This window comes from Tauraco erythrolophus, chromosome 6, assembly GCF_009769465.1.
Source record: "Tauraco erythrolophus isolate bTauEry1 chromosome 6, bTauEry1.pri, whole genome shotgun sequence".
Taxonomy (NCBI): Eukaryota; Metazoa; Chordata; class Aves; order Musophagiformes; family Musophagidae; genus Tauraco; species Tauraco erythrolophus.
The window spans coordinates 17572325-17585157 of NC_141470.1; the positions used below are offsets into that span (position 1 = coordinate 17572325).

General features: G+C 40.7%; 1 protein-coding gene across 1 annotated transcript in view; it reads right to left on the reverse strand.

Moving 5' to 3' along the window:
- The window catches only part of ABTB2 (ankyrin repeat and BTB domain containing 2), a 139720-nt gene that overhangs the window by 51426 nt on the left and 75461 nt on the right, over positions 1-12833 (reverse strand).

Here is a 12833-nt window from a genome sequence, read left to right on the forward strand (position 1 = left end):
CTTACCCTGCTGCATCCTGTAGTTTTTTCAACTTTGATGCACGCACAGCCATACCAATATATTTCAGCTTAGACCCACATTTCCTTCCCCCCCCTCACCTTCTGACCCCGCTTCAGTCTTAGATGTGGAGATACTTTAACTCCTATTGCAGTGACCTCCTGTCACGTAGGTGCTGTGTATTCTTGTCAAACAAAACCCTGCCAGCTGAATGGCAGTGCATTGTGCAAGACTTTTGTTTCTTTGTCTTGATGTTTTCTTTTGAAATTTTATGCTGAATTGATCTCTCCTACTCTTTTTCACATCCTCTTTGCATCCTGCTTGGTGGTAAAGCCAAGGGCTGCATCAAAACTTCCTGGATATTTTGAGGATAAGGGAATGATTTATCCTGTTGTGCGTCTTCACTGTACATCACTGTTAGTTAATGGAGAAAACTCTGCCAATGCCCTCTGTAACCTGAATAATTAGGAAGTCGAGGCTTTAAGAGCTAACAGAAGCAATGCATGCAAACTAGAAGACCTTGCTTTAAATACACTGTAGCCTCCTATACAGAGCTTAAGCCACTTCCTTTTCCATGTCAAAGCTATGAAAGGATGTTTTAAAGACATATGGATTGAATTTATGGCAGAGAGAGAATGAAAATGGACTGATTTGTCAAAAGTTTCAAGTAGAGGCATATAATTCTACAGAGGCAAAAAGAAACTGGCAGTTATATTACTAACCTAGGCGGGGGGGGGAGCCAAAAAAAAAAAGGGCCACGTTTCCTCTGCCAGCCAGTTTCAGTCAGTTCTGTTTTCTACCAAGGAATTAAAACCAAAGATTTGTAGAATGATTTAACTTGGCTCACAAATGAAACAGCATTTTCTCAGTTTTTCAGTTCACAGTTTGCCAGGTGCTGTGGGTAAGAGGAAACGGGAATGATTTATTTACTTTTGGAAAAATTACTCATACCAGATAGCTGTGCACAAGATTTACGTTCTCATCTGCCTTGGTACAGCCGAGGAATATCTCCTATATACCAGAGAGAAATAAGGAAGTTCCCGAGACTCTGGCCATGGGTCAAAGCCCGATGATGCGACTGGGGATTTTCCCCAGGACGGCAATGGCGTGTGAATCAGGTCCTCATTACATAAGATTTCACAAAGCCTCCCCACACCTGGCAGGTCTCGATAGGTTATGAGCAGGCCTAGGAATGAGAAAACACACCTCTCGACACAACCTTTGATGCAGACGGAGAGCAGTGACGGAATGGGCAGTAAAGGAGAAAGTATCCTACAATTACAGCACGTTGCAGCACACTAATCAGCATTTCTTCTTCATTATGTTTCCAGTAACTGCGTGGAGTTAGAAAAGCATCATCTTTGCTCTTCAGATCAGACATTCAGGCACAAGGACACCTGCAGTCAAGCTTTGCCCACTGGTATTACAATTAGGAGCAGGACTTAACAGAATCACAGAATGGTGAGGGTTGGAAGGGACCACAAAGATCATCTAGCTCCAACCCCCCTGCCATGAGTGGGGACACTTTCCCCTAGATTAGGTTGCTCAAAGCCTCATCCAACCTGGCCTTGAACACTTCCAGGGATAGGACCGCCACAACTTCTATGGGCAACCTGTTCCAGTGTCTCAGCACCCTCAGAGTGAAGAATTTTTTCCTAACACCTAATCTAAATCTTCCCTCTTTCATTTTGAAGCCATTACCCTTTGTCCTATCGCTACATGTCCTTGTAAAAACTCCCTCTCCAGCTTTCTTGTAGCCCCTTTAGGTACTGGAAGGCTGCTAGAAGGTCTCTCTGGAGCCTTCTCTTGTCCAGGCTGAACAACTCCAGCTCTCTCAGCCTGTCTTCACAGGAGAGGTGCTCCAGCCATTGGATCATCTTCATGGCCCTCTCCTGGACCTGCTCGAACAGCTCCATGTCCTTCTTATGTTGGGGGCCCCAGAGCTGAACACAGTACTGCAGGTGGAGTCTCCTTTAATAACAATTAAAACCCCTGTTGTTTGGTAACAGACACAACTACATTGTGATGACTACTTGTACCCCAAATGGTGTTACCTGCTCTCCTCCCACCCAAATAATGAAATTTGCATTCAAAAGGTCTTACAACGGCATAAACTGTAGAGGCGATTTCTATTTCTATTTGGCATTCGCATTTCTGTATTTTTATAGTTGTGGCATCACTGGTTTTAATCATGGCTAGCTAAATAAGCAAAACTGTAATTGAAATAAATCAATTCATGTCAAAACACTCTCTGCTTGAAATCATGTTAAACTTGCCGATTTATTTCCTAACGTTCAAGAACGTGTATTTCCCCAAAAAACAACACGTAATTGCAGTGCAGCAACAAACCATTCAGGCACGCACACCACTGTTCTTACAGTATTTTCTCTGATGTGGGCTATTTTGTGTTTCCTACACATCCCTAGCTGTATCCTGGCATTCTGGTCACAATTTTATTTGGTTTTGTTTTTTTTTTTTAAATTAACCAAGATTTTAAGTATGGGAACCAAGCCCCGGTGAAGTTAGTGAGACCTTATTAATTTGAGTGTGGCTTAGATCAAACCTCAAGAGCACAGGGATCTAAGAACTCACCTCTCTAGAACAGCGTGAGGCAACACCCCGTAGCAGCCCAATTGAAAGCACGTTTGTAGCACTGTGATTAAGGCACGGCTGGCTAACTAATTTGTTTCTGTTATTTCCATAGCCTTTGAAAAAGCAGCTGGAAAAAAAGGCATATTTATTCTACCTCAGTTAATACACGAAACCTGTTCATGGGCACTTGCTGCCAAGGATCTTAAAAAAAAAAAAAAAAGGCAGTCACAACTGGGTGAAATTCCAGTTAAGCAGTTCCTTAAAATCAAATTATTCTGCTTGCCTACAGATTTGGAAATTGTTGTCTGTAATTCAATGCTTTTTAATAGCAACTGAAAACGTTTCCACAGTCTGAGCTAGGTCCAGGGAAAAGTCTGTTCACACTTTTGGACATCTTTCTGCTTTAAGAAGTGTAGCAGTTCTGCTGAGAGCTTTGGCTACGACGTGATCGCTCCCCACGAGCGGGGCTGTGCAAAACGCTGCGTGCTTTCCCTGAGCTGGGCAATCGGTCCAGTCTTCAAGCAAGGCAACTTCTGTAAGGAACCCTGGGCCCAACTCTGAGTGTCCCGTGATAATTCAGAGGCTGGCATCAAGCTCTGCTCTTTTGATATTAAGATGCAAGCAAATGCAGACTTTTACCTGAATTTTATTTTAAGATTTGAAAGTTTAAAAACCTTATTTCCAATAATTTTTTAAGTACCTATGTTGTCTTCACACTTCATGCTGTTTGCATGTTACATTCATGAAAAAGGACTAGCCATCATTTTTACCTCACTGTAATGATTTTCTCTGCGCTTTCTCTACTTTAATCTAAATCCTTCACATTGGGAGACAACTTCCTAGTGATTAACTCATCAGTCATCTGATGACTTTCCAACACTTACATGATGTCTGGAGGTTAAGATGGGGCCACTCGCAAGTGGCAAAGGGCCAAGGAGACTTGTCTGGAAAGCACTTAAATTCTGCTGCCTGGGATTCCTCACGGAAATTGCTCAGGTACCAACTCCCTTATTTCAGAAACTCATTGGCTGTATTCATGACAGGTTAGGCAGAAAATCAGGAATATAATTAGGACTGGATATATACCATGAACTACTGACACAGAAAAAGTGCCTTTTTTTGTTTTTGTTTTTTTTGATAAACCTAGTAAAGTCTATGAGACAATACAACGTGTACTGATTTCTCCTTTGGCCAGAACAAAAACAGCTTCTCTGGGCAAGGATTCTTTCTGTGCGTTGTGTTTGCATTGCACCTAAACCAGTGGTGATCGTTACTGAATGCTACCATAACACAAATTAGAGTAACAAGAAACAAGTACCTGTTTGGTAAAACCAAGCAGAAAGAAAAGCCACCAGAAAATTCAGGATTGCCCTTCTACATTAGGAATTGTTTCTGAAAGTCCCTAATACTGCAAAAAAAGTCACGTATTTGAAATCAGAACTGCTATGAACATGCTACAAAAACATATTAGGAAACCAAGTAAGAAAAAATGCTCTTGGTCTCCAGCATCAGCATATTTTTGCAATGTTTGGCTTCTGATAAATTCCATAAGAAACATTCTGCGAGGTGAGAACGAGAGCTGATCCTAGCAAACTGAGCTGTGATTTGGAAGGCCAAAATTTTGAAGGCAGATGGTGATGACCTGAGCATGCTGAAGTGAACAGCCAAATCCCACTGATTTCAATAGGCTCGGTAAAACTGCAACTGAAGTTCCCACGTTGGAAGTTGGCCGTGACATCAGGATGGCTGTCACCTTGCACAAAGTCCTGTAATTCTTCATGGCAAGGAGCATTCAAGACTCTCCTTGTTTTTTGTTTCCCATTCTACCAAGCAACACAATACCACGCAGTTCCCTCTTGCCAATCAATTCCGAGTACAGAGCACCATCTAGAATAAATGCCAATTCCTGGAGCTCTGTTTTCTTCCTGCTAAACTGCTAGAAAAGCTCAACCTTCCTTTATTTTATGAAATGAGACAGGATCATTCTGACAGAACATAAACAAATGCTTCCCACCCCCCCCCCCAAAAAAAAAAAACAGGCAACCAAAGCATTCCTGATATAACTCACTCAAATCTAAACACATCAGGCTCTATGATCAACTACAGCCATGCTATAGACTGTGAGAAAGACTTGTGATCAGGAAACAATGCATATAATTGCTAACATACAGGAAAATAATGTGGCTTCTGCTATAAAGCAGGCAGGCATCTCTTTCAGTTTGTCTCTGTCAGCAGCAAGAAGAATCAAACCCAGTTGCTTATGTGTCTGCATCCACATTAAACAGTAATACTGTAATTGAAAACAGGGCGAAAAACAGGAGAGGAAGGAGCTTCAAGCAGAGAGAGAAGATCTTTAAATCTTCTGCTAGTGCTCAACTGGATCTCTCCATCGAAGAGTTGCTGTCCTAATCGGACACTTCTGGACTGATCTGTCTGATTCCCACAGCCCTCTCATGGGCTCTCTGGTCTTGGTCTAACTGCTCGTAGGAGACAATGTCCCTTCAAACTAACAAAACACAGTTTCCCTGGACTTCAAGAACATTACCATAGATGTGGTGTCTTAAAGTATGCAGTCCGGTCCTTTGCGTAGCTCAATATCAACAGGCATTGCTTGACTGAAGTATCGAGATACCCCAAAACAGAATTTTGAAGCATTCTCAAAATCCACTGGCCCTTTTATGGGGTCCAGGTCACTGCAGCACCCCATGTCCCAAAAGCAGGTGAAAGCGGTAGAGCTCACAGCTTCTGCAGTGCAGCGTGAGCTGTAACGCTACCATTGGGTATGCACTGCCACAGAAAGAGCAGAAGGCTACTGACAGTCACTACAAATACTTTAATGCCTCCTTATTCCTAGGTAACTAACTGTGCCCTGTCTTCATCCCACGCTTGGAAATGTTCGACGTGCTTTGCCTTACTTTTGCTATGAAAATGGTGGAATTGTGCTGGAACTTGAGGGGGAGAAGGTAGGAAGTATCTCTAAGAACTATGACTATTTTAATCTAGCTGTGATCTACAAATTCCAAATGATTATAAATGTAGGAGAAAGGCCTTCATTTAGTATTGAGTCAGTATTTATTGAGTCATTAATCCCACTTCCATATCCCTGTGGTCTTCTGGACAACCACAAACCTGGCTTGGCCCCAAATGCTTAATTGAACGTAAGCTCAAGGAAATACATCCTTAGCTTATATTTCAATGACTGCCAAAAAACATAGCAAATTTTATCTTTCACAGCAGCATACTTTGCAAGGTGAAAGGTATCAGTGCTTTTATGAGATGGTGATTGTTCTCATAGCTATTTCTTAGATGGAGAAAGAGAGACAAAAGGGGAGAAGAAGCAACTACCAAGCTCATGCATCAGAACGAGCTCTTTGCAAACTCCAAGTCTCCCAGTTCAGAATCCCTGTGCCATTAGACCTTGCCTGTATGAAACTGGCCAACATGGAGCCATTGCTCTCACAACCTGAAAATAAATGGCATAACTGCGAGGCTTTAGTCCAGGTTTGTAGAACTATGGTACCTATTTTATATGTCATAATAAAAGACCTTTGAGAATATGATCTGTAAATATAAACTGTACATGATTCCAAGTATTATGAATACAACTGCTTTTGAAAAGGCACATGTCCTAGCATGCCAACAAGTACATCCCTAAACCCAGGCTGATCCATTACAATTTTGCACAATGTGGTTTTCCAGGCACTGGACCTTCTACACAGGGTCCAAGGACAGTTGAAGATCCACACTAGACTTGTAATGTCAGGTTGAGAGATAGAACCACCTATGTTTCTAGGACTCTTATTTTCAGGATCCAATAAGGCCCATTAAAAAGAAAATCCCGTATTAGACTAAAAAAAGCAATGAGAAAAGAGAGAAAGTTTTATGAGATAAAATGGTATAAAATGGTATAAATAGATTATGAACACTGTGAAAGAAATAAAAAACCAGAGTACTGTGCCAAAAATGACTGTGGTCCAACAGGCAGAAGACTTGACATTAACTAGTTGCGTAAACCCGGACCAGTTTACTCAATCTCAGTGTCCCAGTTCACTTATCTGGAAAATGGGGATATTGCTTCGTTCCTGTTAATGGAGGTATGACAGAGGCAGCATTCTTGCTTATTCCTTCATGCTACCGAACATTTCAGCACTGTCCCCATTTCCCGTATGTGTCAATAGCACATTTTTTGTCCCTTAGCAACAGTACATCTTTCGTTTACCTTCAGCAATCCCAAAGCACTCTGAGACATAGCTACTTCTGAGATGAAAGGACACAGTATTGTTGTGATGTGTAATTCCACCTCAATGGAGCTTATGATACAAGAAGAGAAGCTTTACCCAACAGAGTAAGGGGTTAAGAAAGGCAAAATGGATTTAAGCCTATCAGAGATCCTGATGTGGATACAGTATTGGCACAGTTATTCTGACAAACATAGCAAAAATACCATAAAATATTATAAAGAAGAAATAATATATATATATACACACACACACACGAAACAATGTATGAAAGCTAAAACCCAAACTTTATTTAAAAAGAGAGAGTGAAAGAGAGGGATGACAGATAAACAATGGCAACTCCAGAAATAGAGTCCCTTAGTAGCATTACTGTGAGGACTAGAAAGTTTAGGAAGAAGACACTGTATCACTTTCTCCATTCCCTTGGAATTCTTTAGAAGTCTCCAGTTTAGGTGCTTTTACAGTAAAATGAGCTTCATCTTGAGTAGCCAGTGGGACTGCAGCAACCACAGGCACCAGCTAGAGCCCTCATACCCTCTACAATACCCTCTTCTAATCCATTCCTTATTGTTCACTGTCCTTCCTGAAATATGGTCTTTGAATCATGCCCAGTTCTCCAGATGTGGTCTGACTAAGCTCTTTGTACATGCCATAATGACCTCTCTTTACTTGTGTTCAATTCTTCTATTTATACATCCCATGCTCTGTACGCTTGCCAAACACAAAAGAGGACAGTAAATTTATATCCTCTGTCACTCCCAGTTCCTTTTCTTAGGGAACATCTAGATGGAGAATTTGATCTGGGCAGTACTGCAGAATAATCCCATGCAATCCCTTCTCAATGATTCCAGAGTAATCTTTTGAAAGAGCTTACTTTACACGACCCCTGCCCATTAACTTCTTTATACAGGTGAGCCCTTGGCCTGATAAAAATCTACCCTCATTAGACTCTCCTGGCTGTAGTAAACATGCCATTAAAATAAAATTTTAGAAACTGCGGTCATTTAATAATAAAGATCAAGACAGCAATTACATCAGTTAATGACTTAAAATGTCAGAGCATCATAAGAGCTGTTTATTCTATGCTTATTTTTAATAAACCAGGAGGAAATAAGAATGCAACAGTAACCAAACTACTGCTCCTAAAGGACTGGACTTTTTAGACAAGGATTGACTCCATTAGCTGTCAGCAACTCAGGCCCTCTGATGCACAGCTGTGCAGTTTTGATTTTGTCAGGGTGAAATATGCATCCGTCACTCAATATAAGATTGAAATTTTATCTAAGTGAAACACAGCGCAGTCCTGACACCATAAAGCCTGACCTTAAGAGGGCAAGGTTTGGAGTCTCGCTAGGATGATCACATGCATACCATGCCTGCAGACGAAAATGATTCAGGTTTTGAGTCACTGGCCAGACAACACAAAACTTTGGGCAGGTTTATCCTGGGTATAAGAAAAAAAAAGAGACAGTATATTGTAGATTCAATACCTAGAATTTAATCTCCAATACTGTTGTCAGCAGGACAGCAGTAAATTGCTCACACCAGCATTTACATGCATGAGTAGTTCATGAATCACAAGGTTTGTCGTTTTTACCCCAAAACTGCCTGGAGCCCAACATGAGCTTTGGTGAGCACAAGTTTTTGGGACGAGTATAAAGACGAACCTCCACCATACAGATAACAATGTTTGTGTTCGACATAGACCATTAGACAAAGTCTATTCTCTAGGAGTATTTTGATAGCACTAAAGACCAGCAACAATTCTATCTCGGAATAGAAGGTATTCCTCTCTTAAGCTTTATTTCCTCAAGAAATACTTGGGATTATTTGGCAGGTTTTTTCCCACAATACAGCAAATCAGCCACTTACTAATGATAGTATTTCGCAACTTTCTACTTCCTCACATCAAAGCATCCTGGAGATCTTGTCAACAACGACCAATTGTTTAGAGACTCAGAAGTGGAGTTGAGGAATTTCACTTATTCACCAAATGCTCAATTTTGCCCTCTATCTTTGCAACACCTCAGCCTGTTTCTTACACCATGTGTGGTACGAAAGGACCATCTTGTACCATCTATATTCATGCCTGGCTTTCTTCCATGATGTATGCCACTTGCTCTGGCTTCTAGAACCTATTTTACTCTCTATTTCTGCATCTGCATTCTTCTGTCTTGTCCCCTCCATCACCTACTCGTCATCATCATGCTTGTACTCTTCCCAGGGTTCGGCCTTTCAGTTACAAACAAGAGTAGGTACAATATCTATTTTTGAACCTACCCTTAGGGGTAGCAACACTTTAAGAATTTGTTAAGAATTTGGCAATATTTGTAAAGCTAGCAGAAAAAAAAAACACAACTCCACTACAAGGCTCTGGTCTGTCTTTCACATTGCATAAGTGCCAAACACATTTCAAAGTCGAAGTCTCTTGGTTGTAGCCATTTATAGTTTTTATAAAAAGCATAACTCATACACTTCCATTAGAGCCCCAAATATAACTGCCCTAAGCAAGTATTCGCTTTTCAAACAGTACCTCTTTGAATTTTGTTTTCAAAAGAATGCTGTTGCCATTATATTATTTATAGACATTTGCATTAAGATGTAAATACTTGGGCAGAAACCACGCAGATAAATGGATCCCTAGCATTGTTTTATAACTCTAAATAGCTCAGAAGAAAAACAAGTTGCCTATATTTTTATTCTAGAACAGCATCTTTTTGCACAAGCATAAAAAGTATCAATGTTTACCATGCTCAGACTGGATGGGCATGGTTCTTTGAAGAATCTGGAAACAGTACCACGTTTCAGTTTTTTAACATAGCATCTATGTAGAGGATGAAAATTATAATCTCAATCTTGTATTTATTTTTTTTTAAAACAGGGAAAATACATTTTGATATCTTTATTACACCCATGCACCATCTCTGTAATGGATTCAACCGTTCGACCAAATAGATTTTGCATGTGTGCTATCTTGTTAAAGCTTTCACGCACTCGAGATTCCAGTTACACCATTTCATAGCACACAATATCCAAAGCTAAACTCAGCAACAGAGAGAATCACACCACTGACAGCCATTATTTTCTTGACACTCGGAACATAATTCTATGTAGAGGTGATCTCCTTCAGGTGAGATGATGTAAAAATGGGAAAAATTGTCCTGTGGCAGAAGTAAAAAGGAAAGTATTTTTTAGAGCAAGACAGGTCCTCATTGCTTTAAAATACTGCGCGCACACAGGGACACCGACGGTGTCCCTGGGAGGAGCGATGCTGTGCAGCTCAGAGAGTGAGCACAGATGTGCCAAAACAGCTTTGGCAAGAGCGCAGCCAGTGCTCCAAACACAGAAGTGACTGTTCTCACAGACAATAAACAAAACTGATGTCGTGATTTTGTGTCCACAATTTCTATCAGAGAGAGAACCAAAATAATTTTCTTTAAATGTTATGGAACCCTTGCTGCTAACTGCAAAATGAAGTGGCATTTCTTGCACTTTTGCAAGAAGAGCAGCTTGGCCCCATCCCCATCACTGGTGGCAAATTCTGCGGGACCTGAGATGTAGGACACAAACCCTGGAGTGCCTACCTGCTCCATCCACCACTGTGCGTCCTGTTCTTCTAAACGCCTTTAAAAAAAATCAGTAAGCCAATTATCTTTCAAGTAATCTTGAACTTCACTGTGCTAAAATACCTTGGCCACGGTCATGGTCAGGGACTATTCAAACAGCAGGACCACAGCACCCCATTTGCTAGAGAAAATGACCTGAGGAAGGACACAAACTGCAAACAAAAAAGCAGGCAGCTATTAGCATTTTGCATTCCTCTCCCCCTTTCCAGTTAGCACCCCTTTCCAAAATGAACAAGCCTGCTCCTGAATGTGCAAATATTCCTGTGGCAGCATTTCACACACTGGTGATTAAGATTACAGGGAATCTTCCTACAATTCTTAGGAAAATAATGGAAAACTGTCTCTTGGATGAAGACCCTTTCATTAACAAAAACCAACATTGCTGGAAAACCTTTTTTTTTTTTTCTTTAATAAACAATCATAGCATTACCTCTGTCTATAAAACTTTCATATTCATTAGGCTATAAGACAACACTTATTTTTTTATGTTGTTGGTTCTCTGCTGAACCCCAACTAAGTTGCTCTACATTGTGATTTTCTCTCTGATGGCAACGTGCAGCATCTCTACTGCTGCATAGCAGAGATGCACAGCATGGAAGTACTTGAAAAGCAAAGGTCCATACCACATAAATAATCCCATACCACATAAGTAATCACTTTTTGGATCCAGCTGTTTGTATGCAACCACTATATCCTAGCAGCATTAATAGCTTTGACTATAGCCAAGAAAAAACATCTTAGGCGACTTTTAAAATTGGTCATGGAGGAAAGCAAAAGCTAGAAACACGGCAGATGCAGATTTGGAGAGGCTCAACTATCTAAGAATACTTCTCTCCTCAAATGACACTCTGTTCCTTTCACTAAATTATTGAAGCAACAGTTTTAATAAGAGACTTATCTGTTAAAACAGGACAAGTTGGTAAAGGCTAAAACTAGTCTGCACTGCAGTTCCATTTAGGGAATTTAAAAACAAAGATAGGAGTAAAGGTTGGAATAGGAGGTAGGACACATCACTTGGATCTGAAACCCAGGTGCTCCACAATGTAGATTTATTTGGAGTTGAAATTTTTAGACCCATCTTTTTCCCCAAAGAAATACAACAGTAACAAGGAAGGGAAAGGAGCACACAGGAGACTCAGAGAGGCTGGAAACAGATACACGGAAGAAGGATGGTGGGAAAGGAACAGGAAAACTGCAAACGTTCTCCAGTGAAGGAATTAGTTGAAGAATGGGAGAGTGCTGGAAAACAGTCCAACAAGTAAGAACAACTTCTGCTTTCTAATCTCAGAAATATTATATTTTTCCTAAAATTTTTCAGGGTCTTGAGGAACTTGTAATGTTCTACATCCTTTAACTCCTGATATAATTTGTCTCCCTTTCCCTCACCTCATTCCCCGAGAAATGGCACAATAAGCAAAGAGTGATCCAGCAGAGCCGGACGTGCCTCTTCTTAACACTGACGGAATCCCATGTCCGCTGTAACTATCTGGGTAAAGTCATTCAGTTTCCACACGTACCTTTGTGGGCTAATTTCAAGATCACCGTAATACAATACAAAGATAAAGGAATAAATTTTTTTAACACTGTGCTTTAAAACCTGAAGATACTTGGTTTTGTTTTGGTTTTGCTGTTTTACAGTTCTTCAGGGCAAAATAATCAAACACAAACAGAAAAACACTACAGTCTCCTAACTACCTATTTTCTTGAAGATCCTCTTCACCTTCCTGCCCTATTCTTACTCATAAATCACTGATTTACTGTTACGGCCCTGTAGGCTGAGCCACTGCCTCTTCATCTCAGTAGGAGCCAAATGATGATTGAGATGCCAATATATTAGGCTGGCCTGATTCAAAGAAGAATAAGGAACAAAGCATTTGTGCAGAGCAAAGATAAATGAATCTAAATCAAGTGCTGAGCTATTTTCTGTGATGGATTAGCACCTTTCTTTGACCTAATAATATCAAGGGGTCTCCATGCTGACAGCAACTAATGTGGAAATCTCTGTGCTGTGTAAAGCCAGCAGAAATCCTGATCTCCAGCTGCGCTATTACTCCATTTTTATTTTGCTGGGTGTCTCACTGAGGTGTAAGCAATCTGTCTCCTTCATCTCACCTTGAGGAATGTCACTACAGCATCCACCAAACTATCTCTAAAATACAGCAGAGAGATTTCTTCCCCTCCCTCTTCGAGTTTCTCCCTATAATCTCATTTTTACCAGTAAAGCAACAGGCCACACATAGTACTTACCTAGCCGAGGACGAGACAGAAAAGCTTTCTCAGTACGTGACATTGTTAGAGTATAAAACTGCACAAAATCAGCAGCAAAAGGAGATGTTTGGATCAAATCTGGCAACTGTAGTTTTACCAAAACCAGAAGATG